Raw genomic sequence first — 20,313 nt, forward strand, 5'->3', positions numbered from 1 at the left:
TTTAGGGGGTCTAGGATGCCTGTAAACCCCTTTTTTCGGCCTCCAAAGGTTTCAACATTTTTGCAGGCCTAAAATGCATTTTAAGGCCTTTTGGGGGCTGCTAACATATTCTGAGCCTTAGGGGTGTAGGATGCATTTTGCGTGCAAAAAATATTTTTGGGAATTTCAGTGGTCTAGGATGCGGGTTAACGCCCCTTTCAGGCTGCAAATGTTTTTGGGAATTCAGGGCTCTCTGACACCATTTTTGAGCCACAATCATTTTCTGGACTTTAGGGGGTCTAGGATGCCTGTACCCTCTTTTTTGGGCCTCCAAAGTTTTCAACATTTTTGCAGACCTAAAATGCATTTTAAGGCCTTTTTTGGGCTGCTAACATATTCTGAGCTTCAGGGGTATAATTTGCATTTTTCATGCCAAAAATATTTTGGGGAATTTCAGTGGTCTAGGATGCGGCTTAATGCCCCTTTCAGGCTGCAAATGTATTTGGGACATTCAGGGCTCTCTGACACAATTTTTGGGCCATCAACATCTTCTGGACTTTAGGGGGTCTAGGATGCCTGTAAACCCCTTTTTTGGTCCTTCAAAGTTTTCAACATTTTTGCAGGCCTAAAATGCATGTTAAGGCCTTTTTTGGGCTGCTAACATATTCTGAGCTTCAGGGGTGTAGGATGCATTTTTCGTGCCAAAAATATTTTTGGGAATTTCAGTGGTCTAGGATGCGGGTTAATGCCCCTTTCAGGCTGCAAATGTTTGTGGGACATTCAGGGCTCTCTGACACCATTTTTGGGCCACCAACATTTTCTGGACTTTAGGGGGTCTAGGATGCCTGTAAACCCCTTTTTTGGTCCTTCAAAGTTTTCAACATTTTTGCAGGCCTAAAATGCATTTTAAGGCATTTTTTGGGCTGCTAACATATTCTGAGCTTTCAGGGGTGTAGGATGCATTTTTCATGCCAAAAATATTTTGGGAATTTCAGTGGTCTAGGATGCGGGTTACCCCCTTTCAGGCTGCAAATATTTTTGGGACAATCAGGGCTCTCTGACACCATTTTTGGGCCACCAACATTTTCTGGACTTTAGGGGGTCTAGGATGCCTGTAAACCCCTTTTTTGGACCTTCAAAGTTTTCAACATTTCTGCAGGCCTAAGAAGCATTTTAAGTCCTTTTTTGAACTGCCAACATTTTCTGATCTTTCAGGGTTGTAGGATGCATTTTTTGTGCCAAAAATATTTTGGGGAATTTCAGTGGTCTAGGATGCGACTTAATGCCCCTTTCAGGCTACAAATCTGTTTGGGGGCATTCAGAGCTCTCTGACACTGTTTTTGGGCCACCAACATTTTCTGGACTTTAGGGGGTCTAGGATGCCTGTACCCCCTTTTTTGGGCCTCCAAAGTTTTCAACATTTTTGAAGGCCTAAAATGCATGTTAAGGCCTTTTTTTGGGCTGCTAACATATTCTGAGCTTCAGGGGTGTAGGATGCATTTTTCGTGCCAAAAATATTTTTGGGAATTTCAGTGGTCTAGGATGCGGGTTAATGCCCCTTTCAGGCTGCAAATGTTTTTGGGACATTCAGGGCTCTCTGACACCATTTTTGGGCCACCAACATTTTCTGGACTTTAGGGGGTCTAGGATGCCTGTAAACCCCTTTTTTGGTCCTTCAAAGTTTTCAACATTTTTGCAGGCCTAAAATGCATTTTAAGGCCTTTTTTGGGCTGCTAACATATTCTGAGCTTAAGGGGTGAGGATGCATTTTTCGTGCCAAAAATATTTTTGGGAATGTCAGTGGTCTAGGATGCGGGTTAATGCCCCTTTGAGGATGCAAATGTTTTGGGACATTCAGAGCTCTCTGACACAGATTTTGGCCCACCAACATTTTCTGGACTTTAGGGGGTCTAGGATGCCTGTAAACCCCTTTTTTGGTCCTTCAAAGTTTTCAACATTTTCGCAGGCGTAAAATGCAATTCAAGGCCTTTTTTGGGCTGCTAACATATTCTGAGCCTTAGGGGTGTAGGATGCATTTTTCGTGCAAAAAATATTTTTGGGAATTTCAGTGGTCTAGGATGCGGGTTAATGCACCTTTCAGGCTGCAAATGTTTTTGGCAATTCAGGGCTCTCTGACACCATTTTTGAGCCACAATCATTTTCTGGACTTTAGGGGGTCTAGGATGCCTATACCCCCTTTTTTGGGCCTCCAATGTTTTCAACATTTTTGCAGGCCTAAAATGCATTTTAAGGCCTTTTTTGGGCTGCTAACATATTCTGAGCTTCAGGGGTATAGGTTGCATTTTTCATGCCAAAAATATTTTTGGGAATTTCAGTGGTCTAGGATGCGGGATAATGCCCCTTTCAGGCTGCAAATGTTTTTGGGACATTCAGGGCTCTCTGACACCATTTTTGGGCCACCAACATTTTCTGGACTTTAGGGGGTCTAGGATGCCTGTAAACCCCTTATTTGGTCCTTCAAAGTTTTCAACATTTTTGCAGGCCTAAAATGCATTTTAAGGCCTTTTTTGGGCTGCTAACATATTCTGAGCTTCAGGGGTATAGGTTGCATTTTTCATGCCAAAAATATTTTTGGGAATTTCAGTGGTCTAGGATGCGGGTTAATGCCTCTTTGAGGCTGCAAATGTTTTTGGGACATTCAGGGCTCTCTGACACCATTTTTGGGCCACCAACATTTTCTGGACTTTAGGGAGTCTAGGATGCCTGTAAACCCCTTATTTGGTCCTTCAAAGTTTTCAACATTTTTACAGGCCTAAAATGCATTTTAAGGCCTTTTTTTGGGCTGCTAACATATTCTGAGCTTTCAGGGGTGTAGTATGCATTTTTAGTGCCAAAAATATTTTTGGGAATTTCAGTGGTCTAGGATGCGGGTTAATGCCCCTTTGAGGCTGCAAATGTTTTTGGGACATTCAGAGCTCTCTGACACCGATTTTGGTCCACCAACATTTTCTGGACTTTAGGGGGTCTAGGATGCCTGTAAACCCCTTTTTTGGGACTCCAAAGTTTTCAACATTTTTGCAGGCCTAAAATGCACTTTAAGGCATTTTTGGGCTGCTAACATTTTCAGAACTTTCAGGGGTGTAGTATGCATTTTTTGTGCCAAAAATATTTTTGGGAATTTCAGTGGTCTAGGATGCGGGTTAATGCCCCTTTGAGGCTGCAAATGCTTTTGGGACATTCAGGGCTCTCTGACACCATTTTTGGGCCACCAACATTTTCTGGACTTTAGGGGGTCTAGGATGCCTCTAAACCCCTTTTTTCCACCTCCAAAGTTTTCAACATTTTTGCAAGCCTAAGATGCACTTTAAGGCATTTTTGGGCTGCTAACATTTTCAGAACTTTCAGGGGTGTAGTATGCATTTTTTGTGCCAAAAATATTTTTGGGAATTTCAGTGGTCTAGGATGCGGGTTAATGCCCCTTTGAGGCTGCAAATGTTTTTGGGACATTCAGGGCTCTCTGACACCATTTTTGGGCCACCAACATTTTCTGGACCTTAGGGGGTCTAGGATGCCTGTAAACCCCTTTTTTGGTCCTTCAAAGTTTTCAACATTTTTGCAGGCCTAAAATGCATTTTAAGGCCTTTTTTGGGCTGCTAACATATTCTGAGCTTTCAGGGGTGTAGGATGCATTTTTCGTGCCAAAAATATTTTGGGGAATTTCAGTGGTCTAGGATGCGGGTTAATGCCCCTTTCAGGCTGCAAATGGTTTTGGCACATTCAGGGCTCTCTGACACCATTTTTGGGCCACAACCATTTTCTAGGTGGTCTAGGATGCCTGTAAACCCCTTTTTTGGGACTCCCAAGTTTTCAACATTTTTGCAGGCGTAAAATGCATTTTAAGGCCTTTTTTGGGCTGCTAACATATTCTGAGCCTTAGGGGTATAGGATGCATTTTTCGTGCAAAACATATTTTTGGGAATCTCAGTGGTCTAGGATGCGGGTTAATGCCCCTTTCAGGCTGCAAATGTTTTTGGGAATTTTTGGGCCTCCAACGTTTTCAACATTTTTGCAGGCCTAAAATGCTTTTTAAGGCCTTTTTTGGGCTGCTAACATATTCTGAGCTTCAGGGGTATAGGTTGCATTTTTCATGCCAAAAATATCTTGGGGAATTTCAGTGGTCTAGGATGCGGGTTAATGCCCCTTTCAGGCTGCAAATGTTTTTGGGACATTCAGGACTCTCTGACACCATTTTTGGGCCACCAACATTTTCTGGACTTTAGTGGGTCTAGGATGCCTGTAAACCCCTTTTTTGGGCCTCCAAAGTTTTCAACATTTTTGCAGGCCTAAAATGCATTTTAAGGCATTTTTGGGCTTCTAACATTTTCAGAACTTTCAGGGGTGTAGTATACATTTTTTGTGCCAAAAATATTTTGGGAATTTCAATGCTCTAGGATGCGGGTTAATGCCACTTTCATGCTGCAAATGTTTTTGGGACATTCAGAGCTCTCTGACACAGATTTTGGCCCACCAACATATTCTGGACTTTAGGGGGTCTAGGATGCCTCTAAACCCCTTTTTTCCACCTCCAAAGTTTTCAACATTTTTGCAGGCCTAAAATGCACTTTAAGGCCTTTTTTGGGCTGGTAACATATTCTGAGCTTAAGGAGTGAGGATGCATTTTACGTGCCAAAAATATTTTTGGGAATGTCAGTGGTCTAGGATGCGGGTTAATGCCCCTTTGAGGCTGCAAATGTTTTTGGGACATTCAGAGCTCTCTGACACCGATTTTGGTCCACCAACATTTTCTGGACTTTAGGGGGTCTAGGATGCCTGTAAACCCCTTTTTTGGGACTCCAAAGTTTTCAACATTTTTGCAGGCCTAAAATGCACTTTAAGGCATTTTTGGGCTGCTAACATTTTCAGAACTTTCAGGGGTGTAGTATGCATTTTTTGTGCCAAAAATATTTTTGGGAATTTCAGTGGTCTACGATGCGGGTTAATGCCCCTTTGAGGCTGCAAATGTTTTTGGGACATTCAGGGCTCTCTGACACCATTTTTGGGCCACCAACATTTTCTGGACTTTAGGGGGTCTAGGATGCCTCTAAACCCCTTTTTTCCACCTCCAAAGTTTTCAACATTTTTGCAAGCCTAAGATGCACTTTAAGGCATTTTTGGGCTGCTAACATTTTCAGAACTTTCAGGGGTGTAGTATGCATTTTTTGTGCCAAAAATATTTTTGGGAATTTCAGTGGTCTAGGATGCGGGTTAATGCCCCTTTGAGGCTGCAAATGTTTTTGGGACATTCAGGGCTCTCTGACACCATTTTTGGGCAACCAACATTTTCTGGACCTTAGGGGGTCTAGGATGCCTGTATTGCCCTTTTTTGGTCCTTCAAAGTTTTCAACATTTTTGTAGGCTTAAGATGCATTTTAAGTCCTTTTTTTGAGATGCCAACATTTTCTGATCTTTCAGGGTTGTAGGGTGCATTTTTAGTGCCAAAAATATTTTTGGGAATTTCAGTGGTCTAGGATGCGGGTTAATGCCCCTTTGAGGCTGCAAATGTTTTTGGGACATTCAGAGCTCTCTGACACCGATTTTGGTCCACCAACATTTTCTGGACTTTAGGGGGTCTAGGATGCCTGTAAACCCCTTTTTTGGGACTCCAAAGTTTTCAACATTTTTGCAGGCCTAAAATGCACTTTAAGGCATTTTTGGGCTGCTAACATTTTCAGAACTTTCAGGGGTGTAGTATGCATTTTTTGTGCCAAAAATATTTTTGGGAATTTCAGTGGTCTACGATGCGGGTTAATGCCCCTTTGAGGCTGCAAATGTTTTTGGGACATTCAGGGCTCTCTGACACCATTTTTGTGCCACCAACATTTTCTGGACTTTAGGGGGTCTAGGATGCCTCTAAACCCCTTTTTTCCACCTCCAAAGTTTTCAACATTTTTGCAAGCCTAAGATGCACTTTAAGGCATTTTTGGGCTGCTAACATTTTCAGAACTTTCAGGGGTGTAGTATGCATTTTTTGTGCCAAAAATATTTTTGGGAATTTCAGTGGTCTAGGATGCGGGTTAATGCCCCTTTGAGGCTGCAAATGTTTTTGGGACATTCAGGGCTCTCTGACACCATTTTTGGGCAACCAACATTTTCTGGACCTTAGGGGGTCTAGGATGCCTGTATTGCCCTTTTTTGGTCCTTCAAAGTTTTCAACATTTTTGCAGGTGTAAAATGCATTTTAAGGCCTTTTTTGTGTTGCTAACATATTCTGAGCCTTAGGGGTATAGGATGCATTTTTCGTGCAAAAAATATTTTTGGGAATTTCAGTGGTCTAGGATGCGGGTTAATGCCCCTTTCAGGCTGCAAATGTTTTTGGGACATTCAGAGCTCTCTGGCACAGATTTTGGCCCACCAACATTTTCTGGACTTTAGGGGGTCTAGGATGCCTCTAAAGCCCTTTTTTCCACCTCGAAAGTTTTCTCCATTTTTGCAGGCCTAAGATGCACTTTAAGGCATTTTTGGGCTGCTAACATTTTCAAAACTTTCAGGGGTGTAGTATGCATTTTTTGTGCTAAAAATATTTTGGGGAATTTAAGTGGTCTAGGATGCAGGTTAATGCCCCTTTCAGGCTCCAAATGTTTTTGGGACATTCAGGGCTCTCTGACACCATTTTTGGGCCACCAACATTTTCTGGACTTTAGGGGGTCTAGGATGCCTGTAAACCCCTTTTTTCGGCCTCCAAAGGTTTCAACATTTTTGCAGGCCTAAAATGCATTTTAAGGCCTTTTTGGGGCTGCTAACATATTCTGAGCCTTAGGGGTGTAGGATGCATTTTTCGTGCAAAAAAATATTTTTGGGAATTTCAGTGGTCTAGGATGCGGGTTAATGCCCCTTTCAGGCTGCAAATGTTTTTGGGAATTCAGGGCTCTCTGACACCATTTTTGAGCCACAGTCATTTTCTGGACTTTAGGGGGTCTAGGATGCCTGTACCCTCTTTTTTGGGCCTCCAAAGTTTTCAACATTTTTGCAGACCTAAAATGCATTTTAAGGCCTTTTTTGGGCTGCTAACATATTCTGAGCTTCAGGGGTATAATTTGCATTTTTCATGCCAAAAATATTTTGGGGAATTTCAGTGGTCTAGGATGCGGCTTAATGCCCCTTTCAGGCTGCAAATGTATTTGGGACATTCAGAGCTCTCTGACACAGATTTTGGCACACCAACATTTTCTGGACTTTAGGGGGTCTAGGATGCATGTAAAACCCCTTTTTTCGGCCTCCAAAGTTTTCAACATTTTTGCAGGCCTAAAATGCATTTTAAGGCCTTTTTTGGGCTGCTAACCTATCCTGAGCTTTCAGGGGTGTAGGATGCATTTTTCGTGCCGAAAATATTTTTGGGAATTTCAGTGGTCTAGGATGCGGGTTAATGCCTGTTTCACTCTGCAAATGTTTTTGGGACATTCAGGGCTGTCTGACACAATTTTTGGGCCACCAACATCTTCTGGACTTTAGGGGGTCTAGGATGCCTGTAAACCCCTTTTTTGGTCCTTCAAAGTTTTCAACATTTTTGCAGGCCTAAAATGCATGTTAAGGCCTTTTTTGGGCTGTTAACATATTCTGAGCTTCAGGTATGTAGGATGCATTTTTCGTGCCAAAAATATTTTTGGGAATTTCAGTGGTCTAGGATGCGGGTTAATGCCCCTTTCAGGCTGCAAATGTTTTTGGGACATTCAGGGCTCTCTGACACCATTTTTGGGCCACCAACATTTTCTGGACTTTAGGGGGTCTAGGATGCCTGTAAACCCCTTTTTTGGTCCTTCAAAGTTGTCAACATTTTTGCAGGCCTAAAATGCATGTTAAGGCCTTTTTTGGGCTGCTAACATATTCTGAGCTCTAGGGGTGTAGGATGCATTTTTCGTGTCAAAAATATTTTTGGGAATTTCAGTGGTCTAGGATGCGGGTTAATGCCCCTTTCAGGCTCACAATGTTTTTGGGACATTCAGAGCTCTCTGACACAGATTTTGGCCCACCAACATTTTCTGGTCTTTAGGGGGTCTAGGATGCCTCTAAAGCCCTTTTTTCCACCTCGAAAGTTTTCTCCATTTTTGCAGGCCTAAGATGCACTTTAAGGCATTTCTGGGCTGCTAACATTTTCAGAACTTTCAGGGGTGTAGTATGCATTTTTTGTGCTAAAAATATTTTTGGGAATTTCAGTGGTCTAGGATGCAGGTTAATGCCCCTTTCAGGCTCCAAGTGTTTTTGGGACATTCAGGGCTCTCTGACACCATTTTTGGGCCACCAACATTTTCTGGACTTTAGGGGGTCTAGGATGCCTGTAAACCCCCTTTTTCGGCCTCCAAAGTTTTCAACATTTTTGCAGGCCTAAAATGCATTTTAAGGCCTTTTCTGGACTGCTAACATATTCTGAGCTTTCAGGGGTGTACGATGCATTTTTCATGCCAAAAATATTTTGGGGAATTTCAGTGGTCTAGGATGCGGCTTAATGCCCCTTTCAGGCTGCAAATGTTTTTGGGACATTCAGAGCTCTCTGACACCGATTTTGGCCCACCAACATTTTCTGGACTTTAGGGGGTCTAGGATGCCTGTAAACCCCTTTTTTTGGCCTCCAAAGGTTTCAACATTTTTGCAGGCCTAAAATGCATTTTAAGGCCATTTGGGGGCTGCTAACATATTCTGAGCCTTAGGGGTGTAGGATGCATTTTTCGTGCAAAAAATATTTTTGGGAATTTCAGTGGTCTAGGATGCGGGTTAATGCCCCTTTCAGGCTGCAAATGTTTTTGGGAATTCAGGGCTCTCTGACACCATTTTTGAGCCACAATCATTTTCTGGACTTTAGGGGGTCTAGGATGCCTGTACCCTCTTTTTTGGGCCTCCAAAGTTTTCAACATTTTTGCAGACCTAAAATGCATTTTAAGGCCTTTTTTGGGCTGCTAACATATTCTGAGCTTCAGGGGTATAATTTGCATTTTTCATGCCAAAAATATTTTGGGGAATTTCAGTGGTCTAGGATGCGGCTTAATGCCCCTTTCAGGCTGCAAATGTATTTGGGACATTCCGGGCTCTCTGTCACAATTTTTGGGCCACCAACATCTTCTGGACTTTAGGGGGTCTAGGATGCCTGTAAACCCCTTTTTTGGTCATTCAAAGTTTTCAACATTTTTGCAGGCCTAAAATGCATGTTAATGCCTTTTTTGGGCTGCTAACATATTCTGAGCTTCAGGGGTGTAGGATGCATTTTTCGTGCCAAACATACTTTTGGGAATTTCAGTGGTCTAGGATGCGGGTTTATGCCCCTTTCAGGCTGCAAATGTTTGTGGGACATTCAGGGCTCTCTGACACCATTTTTGGGCCACCAACATTTTCTGGGCTTTAGGGGGTCTAGGATGCCTGTAAACCCCTTTTTTGGTCCTTCAAAGTTTTCAACATTTTTGCAGGCCTAAAATGCATTTTAAGGCATTTTTTGGGCTGCTAACATATTCTGAGCTTTCAGGGGTGTAGGATGCATTTTTCATGCCAAAAATATTTTTGGAATTTCAGTGGTCTAGGATGCGGGTTAGCCCCTTTCAGGCTGCAAATATTTTTGGGACAATCAGGGCTCTCTGACACCATTTTTGGATCACCAACATTTTCTGGACTTTAGGGGGTCTAGGATGCCTGTAAACCCCTTTTTTGGACCTTCAAAGTTTTCAACATTTCTGCAGGCCTAAGAAGCATTTTAAGTCCTTTTTTTGAACTGCCAACATTTTCTGATCTTTCAGGGTTGTAGGATGCATTTTTTGTGCCAAAAATATTTTGGGGAATTTCAGTGGTCTAGGATGCGACTTAAAGCCCCTTTCAGGCTACAAATCTGTTTGGGGGCATTCAGAGCTCTCTGACACTGTTTTTGGGCCACCAACATTTTCTGGACTTTAGGGGGCCTAGGATGCCTGTACCCCCTTTTTTGGGCCTCCAAAGTCTTCAACATTTTTGAAGGCCTAAAATGCATTTTAAGGCCTTTTTTGGGCTGCTAACATATTCTGAGCTTCAGGGGTATAGGTTGCATTTTTCATGCCAAAAATATTTTTGGGAATTTCAGTGGTCTAGAATGCGGGTTAATGCCTGTTTCACTCTGCAAATGTTTTTGGGACATTCAGGGCTCTCTGACACAATTTTCGGGCCACCAACATCTTCTGGACTTTAGGGGTCTAGGATGCCTGTAAACCCCTTTTTTGGTCCTTCAAAGTTTTCAACATTTTTGCAGGCCTAAAATGCATGTTAAGGCCTTTTTTGGGCTGCTAACATATTCTGAGCTTCAGGGGTGTAGGATGCATTTTTTGTGCCAAAAATATTTTTGGGAATTTCAGTGGTCTAGGATGCGGGTTAATGCCCCTTTCAGGCTGTAAATGTTTTTGGGACATTCAGGGCTCTCTGACACCATTTTTGGGCCACCAACATTTTCTGGACTTTAGGGGGTCTAGGATGCCTGCAAACCCCTTTTTTGGTCCTTCAAAGTTTTCAACATTTTTGCAGGCCTAAAATGCATTTTAAGGCCTTTTTTGGGCTGCTAACATATTCTGAGCTTAAGGGGTGAGGATGCATTTTTCGTGCCAAAAATATTTTTGGGAATTTCAGTGGTCTAGGATGCGGGTTAATGCCCCTTTCAGGCTGCAAATGTTTTTGGGACATTCAGGGCTCTCTGACACCATTTTTGGGCCACCAACATTTTCTGGACTTTTGGGGCTCTAGGATGTCTGTAAACCCCTTTTTTGGTCCTTCAAAGTTGTCAACATTTTTGCAGGCCTAAAATGCATGTTAAGGCCTTTTTTGGGCTGCTAACATATTCTGAGCTCTAGGGGTGTAGGATGCATTTTTCGTGCCAAAAATATTTTTGGGAATTTCAGTGGTCTAGGATGCGGGTTAATGCCCCTTTCAGGCTCACAATGTTTTTGGGACATTCAGAGCTCTCTGACACAGATTTTGGCCCACCAACATTTTCTGGACTTTAGGGGGTCTAGGATGCCTCTAAAGCCCTTTTTTCCACCTCGAAAGTTTTCTCCATTTTTGCAGGCCTAAGATGCACTTTAAGGCATTTCTGGGCTGCTAACATTTTCAGAACTTTCAGGGGTGTAGTATGCATTTTTTGTGCTAAAAATATTTTTGGGAATTTCAGTGTTCTAGGATGCAGGTTAATGCCCCTTTCAGGCTCCAAATGTTTTTGGGACATTCAGGGCTCTCTGACACCATTTTTGGGCCACCAACATTTTCTGGACTTTAGGGGGTCTAGGATGCCTGTAAATCCCCTTTTTCGGCCTCCAAAGTTTTCAACATTTTTGCAGGCCTAAAATGCATTTTAAGGCCTTTTCTGGGCTGCTAACATATTCTGAGCTTTCAGGGGTGTAGGATGCATTTTTCATGCCAAAATTATTTTGGGGAATTTCAGTGGTCTAGGATGCGGCTTAATGCCCCTTTCAGGCTGCAAATGTTTTTGGGACATTCAGAGCTCTCTGACACCGATTTTGGCCCACCAACATTTTCTGGACTTTAGGGGGTCTAGGATGCCTGTAAACCCCTTTTTTCGGCCTCTAAAGGTTTCAACATTTTTGCAGGCCTAAAATACATTTTAAGGCCTTTTTTGGGCTGCTAACTTATTCTGAGCTTCAGGGGTGTAGGATGCATTTTTCGTGCCAAAAATATTTTTGGGAATTTCAGTGGTCTAGGATGCGGGTTAATGCCCCTTTCAGGCTGCAAATGTTTTTGGGACATTCAGGGCTCTCTGACACCATTTTTGGGCCACCAACATTTTCTGGACTTTAGGGGGTCTAGGATGTCTGTAAACCCCTTTTTTGGTCCTTCAAAGTTGTCAACATTTTTGCAGGCCTAAAATGCATTTTAAGGCCTTTTTTGGGCTGCTAACATATTCTGAGCTCTAGGGGTGTAGGATGCATTTTTCGTGCCAAAAATATTTTTGGGAATTTCAGTGGTCTAGGATGCGGGTTAATGCCCCTTTCAGGCTCACAATGTTTTTGGGACATTCAGAGCTCTCTGACACAGATTTTGGCCAACCAACATTTTCTGGACTTTAGGGGGTCTAGGATGCCTCTAAAGCCCTTTTTTCCACCTCGAAAGTTTTCTCCATTTTTGCAGGCCTAAGATGCACTTTAAGGCATTTCTGGGCTGCTAACATACTCTGAGCTTTCAGGGGTGTAGGATGCATTTTTCATGCCAAAATTATTTTGGGGAATTTCAGTGGTCTAGGATGCGGCTTAATGCCCCTTTCAGGCTGCAAATGTTTTCGGGACATTCAGAGCTCTCTGACACCGATTTTGGCCCACCAACATTTTCTGGACTTTAGGGGGTCTAGGATGCCTGTAAACCCCTTTTTTCGGCCTCCAAAGGTTTCAACATTTTTGCAGGCCTAAAATGCATTTTAAGGCCTTTTGGGGGCTGCTAACATATTCTGAGCCTTAGGGGTGTAGGATGCATTTTGCGTGCAAAAAATATTTTTGGGAATTTCAGTGGTCTAGGATGCGGGTTAATGCCCCTTTGAGGCTGCAAATGCTTTTGGGACATTCAGGGCTCTCTGACACCATTTTTGGGCCACCAACATTTTCTGGACTTTAGGGGGTCTAGGATGCCTCTAAACCCCTTTTTTCCACCTCCAAAGTTTTCAACATTTTTGCAAGCCTAAGATGCACTTTAAGGCATTTTTGGGCTGCTAACATTTTCAGAACTTTCAGGGGTGTAGTATGCATTTTTTGTGCCAAAAATATTTTTGGGAATTTCAGTGGTCTAGGATGCGGGTTAATGCCCCTTTGAGGCTGCAAATGTTTTTGGGACATTCAGGGCTCTCTGACACCATTTTTGGGCCACCAACATTTTCTGGACCTTAGGGGGTCTAGGATGCCTGTAAACCCCTTTTTTGGTCCTTCAAAGTTTTCAACATTTTTGCAGGCCTAAAATGCATTTTAAGGCCTTTTTTGGGCTGCTAACATATTCTGAGCTTTCAGGGGTGTAGGATGCATTTTTCGTGCCAAAAATATTTTGGGGAATTTCAGTGGTCTAGGATGCGGGTTAATGCCCCTTTCAGGCTGCAAATGGTTTTGGCACATTCAGGGCTCTCTGACACCATTTTTGGGCCACAACCATTTTCTAGGTGGTCTAGGATGCCTGTAAACCCCTTTTTTGGGACTCCCAAGTTTTCAACATTTTTGCAGGCGTAAAATGCATTTTAAGGCCTTTTTTGGGCTGCTAACATATTCTGAGCCTTAGGGGTATAGGATGCATTTTTCGTGCAAAACATATTTTTGGGAATCTCAGTGGTCTAGGATGCGGGTTAATGCCCCTTTCAGGCTGCAAATGTTTTTGGGAATTTTTGGGCCTCCAACGTTTTCAACATTTTTGCAGGCCTAAAATGCTTTTTAAGGCCTTTTTTGGGCTGCTAACATATTCTGAGCTTCAGGGGTATAGGTTGCATTTTTCATGCCAAAAATATCTTGGGGAATTTCAGTGGTCTAGGATGCGGGTTAATGCCCCTTTCAGGCTGCAAATGTTTTTGGGACATTCAGGACTCTCTGACACCATTTTTGGGCCACCAACATTTTCTGGACTTTAGTGGGTCTAGGATGCCTGTAAACCCCTTTTTTGGGCCTCCAAAGTTTTCAACATTTTTGCAGGCCTAAAATGCATTTTAAGGCATTTTTGGGCTTCTAACATTTTCAGAACTTTCAGGGGTGTAGTATACATTTTTTGTGCCAAAAATATTTTGGGAATTTCAATGCTCTAGGATGCGGGTTAATGCCACTTTCATGCTGCAAATGTTTTTGGGACATTCAGAGCTCTCTGACACAGATTTTGGCCCACCAACATATTCTGGACTTTAGGGGGTCTAGGATGCCTCTAAACCCCTTTTTTCCACCTCCAAAGTTTTCAACATTTTTGCAGGCCTAAAATGCACTTTAAGGCCTTTTTTGGGCTGGTAACATATTCTGAGCTTAAGGAGTGAGGATGCATTTTACGTGCCAAAAATATTTTTGGGAATGTCAGTGGTCTAGGATGCGGGTTAATGCCCCTTTGAGGCTGCAAATGTTTTTGGGACATTCAGAGCTCTCTGACACCGATTTTGGTCCACCAACATTTTCTGGACTTTAGGGGGTCTAGGATGCCTGTAAACCCCTTTTTTGGGACTCCAAAGTTTTCAACATTTTTGCAGGCCTAAAATGCACTTTAAGGCATTTTTGGGCTGCTAACATTTTCAGAACTTTCAGGGGTGTAGTATGCATTTTTTGTGCCAAAAATATTTTTGGGAATTTCAGTGGTCTACGATGCGGGTTAATGCCCCTTTGAGGCTGCAAATGTTTTTGGGACATTCAGGGCTCTCTGACACCATTTTTGGGCCACCAACATTTTCTGGACTTTAGGGGGTCTAGGATGCCTCTAAACCCCTTTTTTCCACCTCCAAAGTTTTCAACATTTTTGCAAGCCTAAGAGGCACTTTAAGGCATTTTTGGGCTGCTAACATTTTCAGAACTTTCAGGGGTGTAGTATGCATTTTTTGTGCCAAAAATATTTTTGGGAATTTCAGTGGTCTAGGATGCGGGTTAATGCCCCTTTGAGGCTGCAAATGTTTTTGGGACATTCAGGGCTCTCTGACACCATTTTTGGGCAACCAACATTTTCTGGACCTTAGGGGGTCTAGGATGCCTGTATTGCCGCCCTTTTTTGGTCCTTCAAAGTTTTCAACATTTTTGTAGGCTTAAGATGCATTTTAAGTCCTTTTTTTGAGATGCCAACATTTTCTGATCTTTCAGGGTTGTAGGGTGCATTTTTTGTGCCAAAAATATTTTGGGGAATTTCAGTGGTCTAGGATGCGACTTAATGCCCCTTTCAGGCTGCAAATCTGTTTGGGACATTCAGAGCTCTCTGACACTGTTTTTGGGCCACCAACATTTTCTGGACTTTAGGTGGTCTAGGATGCCTGTAAACCCCTTTTTTGGGACTCCAAAGTTTTCAACATTTTTGCAGGCGTAAAATGCATTTTAAGGCCTTTTTTGGGCTGCTAACATATTCTGAGCCTTAGGGGTATAGGATGCATTTTTCGTGCAAAAAATATTTTTGGGAATTTCAGTGGTCTAGGATGCGGCTTAATGCCCCTTTCAGGCTGCAAATCTGTTTGGGACATTCAGAGCTCTCTGACACCGATTTTGGCCCACCAACATTTTCTGGACTTTAGGGGGTCTGTGATGCCTGTAAACCCCTTTTTTCGGCCTCCAAAGGTTTCAACATATTTGCAGGCCTAAAATGCATTTTAAGGCCTTTTCTGGGCTGCTAACATATTCTGAGCTTTCAGGGGTGTAGGATACATTTTTCGTGCCAAAAATATTTTTGGGAATTTCAGTGGTCTAGGATGCGGGTTAATGCCCCTTTCAGGCTGCAAATGTTTTTGGCAATTCAGGGCTCTCTGACACCATTTTTGAGCCACAATCATTTTCTGGACTTTAGGGGGTCTAGGATGCCTGTACCCCCTTTTTTGGGCCTCCAAAGTTTTCAACATTTTTGCAGGCCTAAAATGCATTTTAAGGCCTTTTTTGGGCTGCTAACATATTCTGAGCTTCAGGGGTATAGGTTGCATTTTTCATGCCAAAAATATTTTTGGGAATTTCAGTGGTCTAGGATGCGGGTTAATGCCCCTTTCAGGCTGCAAATGTTTTTGGCAATTCAGGGCTCTCTGACACCATTTTTGAGCCACAATCATTTTCTGGACTTTAGGGGGTCTAGGATGCCTGTACCCCCTTTTTTGGGCCTCCAAAGTTTTCAACATTTTTGCAGGCCTAAAATGCATTTTAAGGCCTTTTTTGGGCTGCTAACATATTCTGAGATTCAGGGGTATAGGGTGCATTTTTCATGCCAAAAATATTTTTGGGAATTTCAGTGGTCTAGGATGCGGGTTAATGCCCCTTTCAGGCTGCAAATGTTTTTGGGACATTCAGGGCTCTCTGACACCATTTTTGGGCCACCAACATTTTCTGGACTTCAGGGGGTTTAGGATGCCTGTAAACCCCTTATTTGGTCCTTCAAAGTTTTCAACATTTTTGCAGGCCTAAAATGCATTTTAAGGCCTTTTTTTGGGCTGCTAACATATTCTGAGCTTTCAGGTGTGTAGTATGCATTTTTAGTGCCAAAAATATTTTTGGGAATTTCAGTGGTCTAGGATGCGGGTTAATGCCCCTTTGAGGCTGCAAATGTTTTTGGGACATTCAGAGCTCTCTGACACCGATTTTGGTCCACCAACATTTTCTGGACTTTAGGGGGTCTAGGATGCCTGTAAACCCCTTTTTTGGGACTCCAAAGTTTTCAACATTTTTGCAGGCCTAAAATGCACTTTAAGGCATTTTTGGGCTGCTAACATTTTCAGAACTTTCAGGGGTGTAGTATGCATTTTTTGTGCCAAAAATATTTTTGGGAATTTCAGTGGTCTACGATGCGGGTTAATGCCCCTTTGAGGCTGCAAATGTTTTTGGGACATTCAGGGCTCTCTGACACCATTTTTGGGCCACCAACATTTTCTGGACTTTAGGGGGTCTAGGATGCCTCTAAACCCCTTTTTTCCACCTCCAAAGTTTTCAACATTTTTGCAAGCCTAAGATGCACTTTAAGGCATTTTTGGGCTGCTAACATTTTCAGAACTTTCAGGGGTGTAGTATGCATTTTTTGTGCCAAAAATATTTTTGGGAATTTCAGTGGTCTAGGATGCGGGTTAATGCCCCTTTGAGGCTGCAAATGTTTTTGGGACATTCAGGGCTCTCTGACACCATTTTTGGGCAACCAACATTTTCTGGACCTTAGGGGGTCTAGGATGCCTGTATTGCCCTTTTTTGGTCCTTCAAAGTTTTCAACATTTTTGTAGGCTTAAGATGCATTTTAAGTCCTTTTTTTGAGATGCCAACATTTTCTGATCTTTCAGGGTTGTAGGGTGCATTTTTAGTGCCAAAAATATTTTTGGGAATTTCAGTGGTCTAGGATGCGGGTTAATGCCCCTTTGAGGCTGCAAATGTTTTTGGGACATTCAGAGCTCTCTGACACCGATTTTGGTCCACCAACATTTTCTGGACTTTAGGGGGTCTAGGATGCCTGTAAACCCCTTTTTTGGGACTCCAAAGTTTTCAACATTTTTGCAGGCCTAAAATGCACTTTAAGGCATTTTTGGGCTGCTAACATTTTCAGAACTTTCAGGGGTGTAGTATGCATTTTTTGTGCCAAAAATATTTTTGGGAATTTCAGTGGTCTACGATGCGGGTTAATGCCCCTTTGAGGCTGCAAATGTTTTTGGGACATTCAGGGCTCTCTGACACCATTTTTGTGCCACCAACATTTTCTGGACTTTAGGGGGTCTAGGATGCCTCTAAACCCCTTTTTTCCACCTCCAAAGTTTTCAACATTTTTGCAAGCCTAAGATGCACTTTAAGGCATTTTTGGGCTGCTAACATTTTCAGAACTTTCAGGGGTGTAGTATGCATTTTTTGTGCCAAAAATATTTTTGGGAATTTCAGTGGTCTAGGATGCGGGTTAATGCCCCTTTGAGGCTGCAAATGTTTTTGGGACATTCAGGGCTCTCTGACACCATTTTTGGGCAACCAACATTTTCTGGACCTTAGGGGGTCTAGGATGCCTGTATTGCCCTTTTTTGGTCCTTCAAAGTTTTCAACATTTTTGCAGGTGTAAAATGCATTTTAAGGCCTTTTTTGTGTTGCTAACATATTCTGAGCCTTAGGGGTATAGGATGCATTTTTCGTGCAAAAAATATTTTTGGGAATTTCAGTGGTCTAGGATGCGGGTTAATGCCCCTTTCAGGCTGCAAATGTTTTTGGGACATTCAGAGCTCTCTGGCACAGATTTTGGCCCACCAACATTTTCTGGACTTTAGGGGGTCTAGGATGCCTCTAAAGCCCTTTTTTCCACCTCGAAAGTTTTCTCCATTTTTGCAGGCCTAAGATGCACTTTAAGGCATTTTTGGGCTGCTAACATTTTCAAAACTTTCAGGGGTGTAGTATGCATTTTTTGTGCTAAAAATATTTTGGGGAATTTAAGTGGTCTAGGATGCAGGTTAATGCCCCTTTCAGGCTCCAAATGTTTTTGGGACATTCAGGGCTCTCTGACACCATTTTTGGGCCACCAACATTTTCTGGACTTTAGGGGGTCTAGGATGCCTGTAAACCCCTTTTTTCGGCCTCCAAAGGTTTCAACATTTTTGCAGGCCTAAAATGCATTTTAAGGCCTTTTTGGGGCTGCTAACATATTCTGAGCCTTAGGGGTGTAGGATGCATTTTTCGTGCAAAAAAATATTTTTGGGAATTTCAGTGGTCTAGGATGCGGGTTAATGCCCCTTTCAGGCTGCAAATGTTTTTGGGAATTCAGGGCTCTCTGACACCATTTTTGAGCCACAGTCATTTTCTGGACTTTAGGGGGTCTAGGATGCCTGTACCCTCTTTTTTGGGCCTCCAAAGTTTTCAACATTTTTGCAGACCTAAAATGCATTTTAAGGCCTTTTTTGGGCTGCTAACATATTCTGAGCTTCAGGGGTATAATTTGCATTTTTCATGCCAAAAATATTTTGGGGAATTTCAGTGGTCTAGGATGCGGCTTAATGCCCCTTTCAGGCTGCAAATGTATTTGGGACATTCAGAGCTCTCTGACACAGATTTTGGCACACCAACATTTTCTGGACTTTAGGGGGTCTAGGATGCATGTAAAACCCCTTTTTTCGGCCTCCAAAGTTTTCAACATTTTTGCAGGCCTAAAATGCATTTTAAGGCCTTTTTTGGGCTGCTAACCTATCCTGAGCTTTCAGGGGTGTAGGATGCATTTTTCGTGCCGAAAATATTTTTGGGAATTTCAGTGGTCTAGGATGCGGGTTAATGCCTGTTTCACTCTGCAAATGTTTTTGGGACATTCAGGGCTGTCTGACACAATTTTTGGGCCACCAACATCTTCTGGACTTTAGGGGGTCTAGGATGCCTGTAAACCCCTTTTTTGGTCCTTCAAAGTTTTCAACATTTTTGCAGGCCTAAAATGCATGTTAAGGCCTTTTTTGGGCTGTTAACATATTCTGAGCTTCAGGTATGTAGGATGCATTTTTCGTGCCAAAAATATTTTTGGGAATTTCAGTGGTCTAGGATGCGGGTTAATGCCCCTTTCAGGCTGCAAATGTTTTTGGGACATTCAGGGCTCTCTGACACCATTTTTGGGCCACCAACATTTTCTGGACTTTAGGGGGTCTAGGATGCCTGTAAACCCCTTTTTTGGTCCTTCAAAGTTGTCAACATTTTTGCAGGCCTAAAATGCATGTTAAGGCCTTTTTTGGGCTGCTAACATATTCTGAGCTCTAGGGGTGTAGGATGCATTTTTCGTGTCAAAAATATTTTTGGGAATTTCAGTGGTCTAGGATGCGGGTTAATGCCCCTTTCAGGCTCACAATGTTTTTGGGACATTCAGAGCTCTCTGACACAGATTTTGGCCCACCAACATTTTCTGGTCTTTAGGGGGTCTAGGATGCCTCTAAAGCCCTTTTTTCCACCTCGAAAGTTTTCTCCATTTTTGCAGGCCTAAGATGCACTTTAAGGCATTTCTGGGCTGCTAACATTTTCAGAACTTTCAGGGGTGTAGTATGCATTTTTTGTGCTAAAAATATTTTTGGGAATTTCAGTGGTCTAGGATGCAGGTTAATGCCCCTTTCAGGCTCCAAGTGTTTTTGGGACATTCAGGGCTCTCTGACACCATTTTTGGGCCACCAACATTTTCTGGACTTTAGGGGGTCTAGGATGCCTGTAAACCCCCTTTTTCGGCCTCCAAAGTTTTCAACATTTTTGCAGGCCTAAAATGCATTTTAAGGCCTTTTCTGGACTGCTAACATATTCTGAGCTTTCAGGGGTGTACGATGCATTTTTCATGCCAAAAATATTTTGGGGAATTTCAGTGGTCTAGGATGCGGCTTAATGCCCCTTTCAGGCTGCAAATGTTTTTGGGACATTCAGAGCTCTCTGACACCGATTTTGGCCCACCAACATTTTCTGGACTTTAGGGGGTCTAGGATGCCTGTAAACCCCTTTTTTTGGCCTCCAAAGGTTTCAACATTTTTGCAGGCCTAAAATGCATTTTAAGGCCATTTGGGGGCTGCTAACATATTCTGAGCCTTAGGGGTGTAGGATGCATTTTTCGTGCAAAAAATATTTTTGGGAATTTCAGTGGTCTAGGATGCGGGTTAATGCCCCTTTCAGGCTGCAAATGTTTTTGGGAATTCAGGGCTCTCTGACACCATTTTTGAGCCACAATCATTTTCTGGACTTTAGGGGGTCTAGGATGCCTGTACCCTCTTTTTTGGGC

This window comes from Ambystoma mexicanum, chromosome 7p, assembly GCF_040938575.1.
Source record: "Ambystoma mexicanum isolate Mex_15411 chromosome 7p, UKY_AmexF1_1, whole genome shotgun sequence".
Lineage (NCBI taxonomy): Eukaryota > Metazoa > Chordata > Amphibia > Caudata > Ambystomatidae > Ambystoma > Ambystoma mexicanum.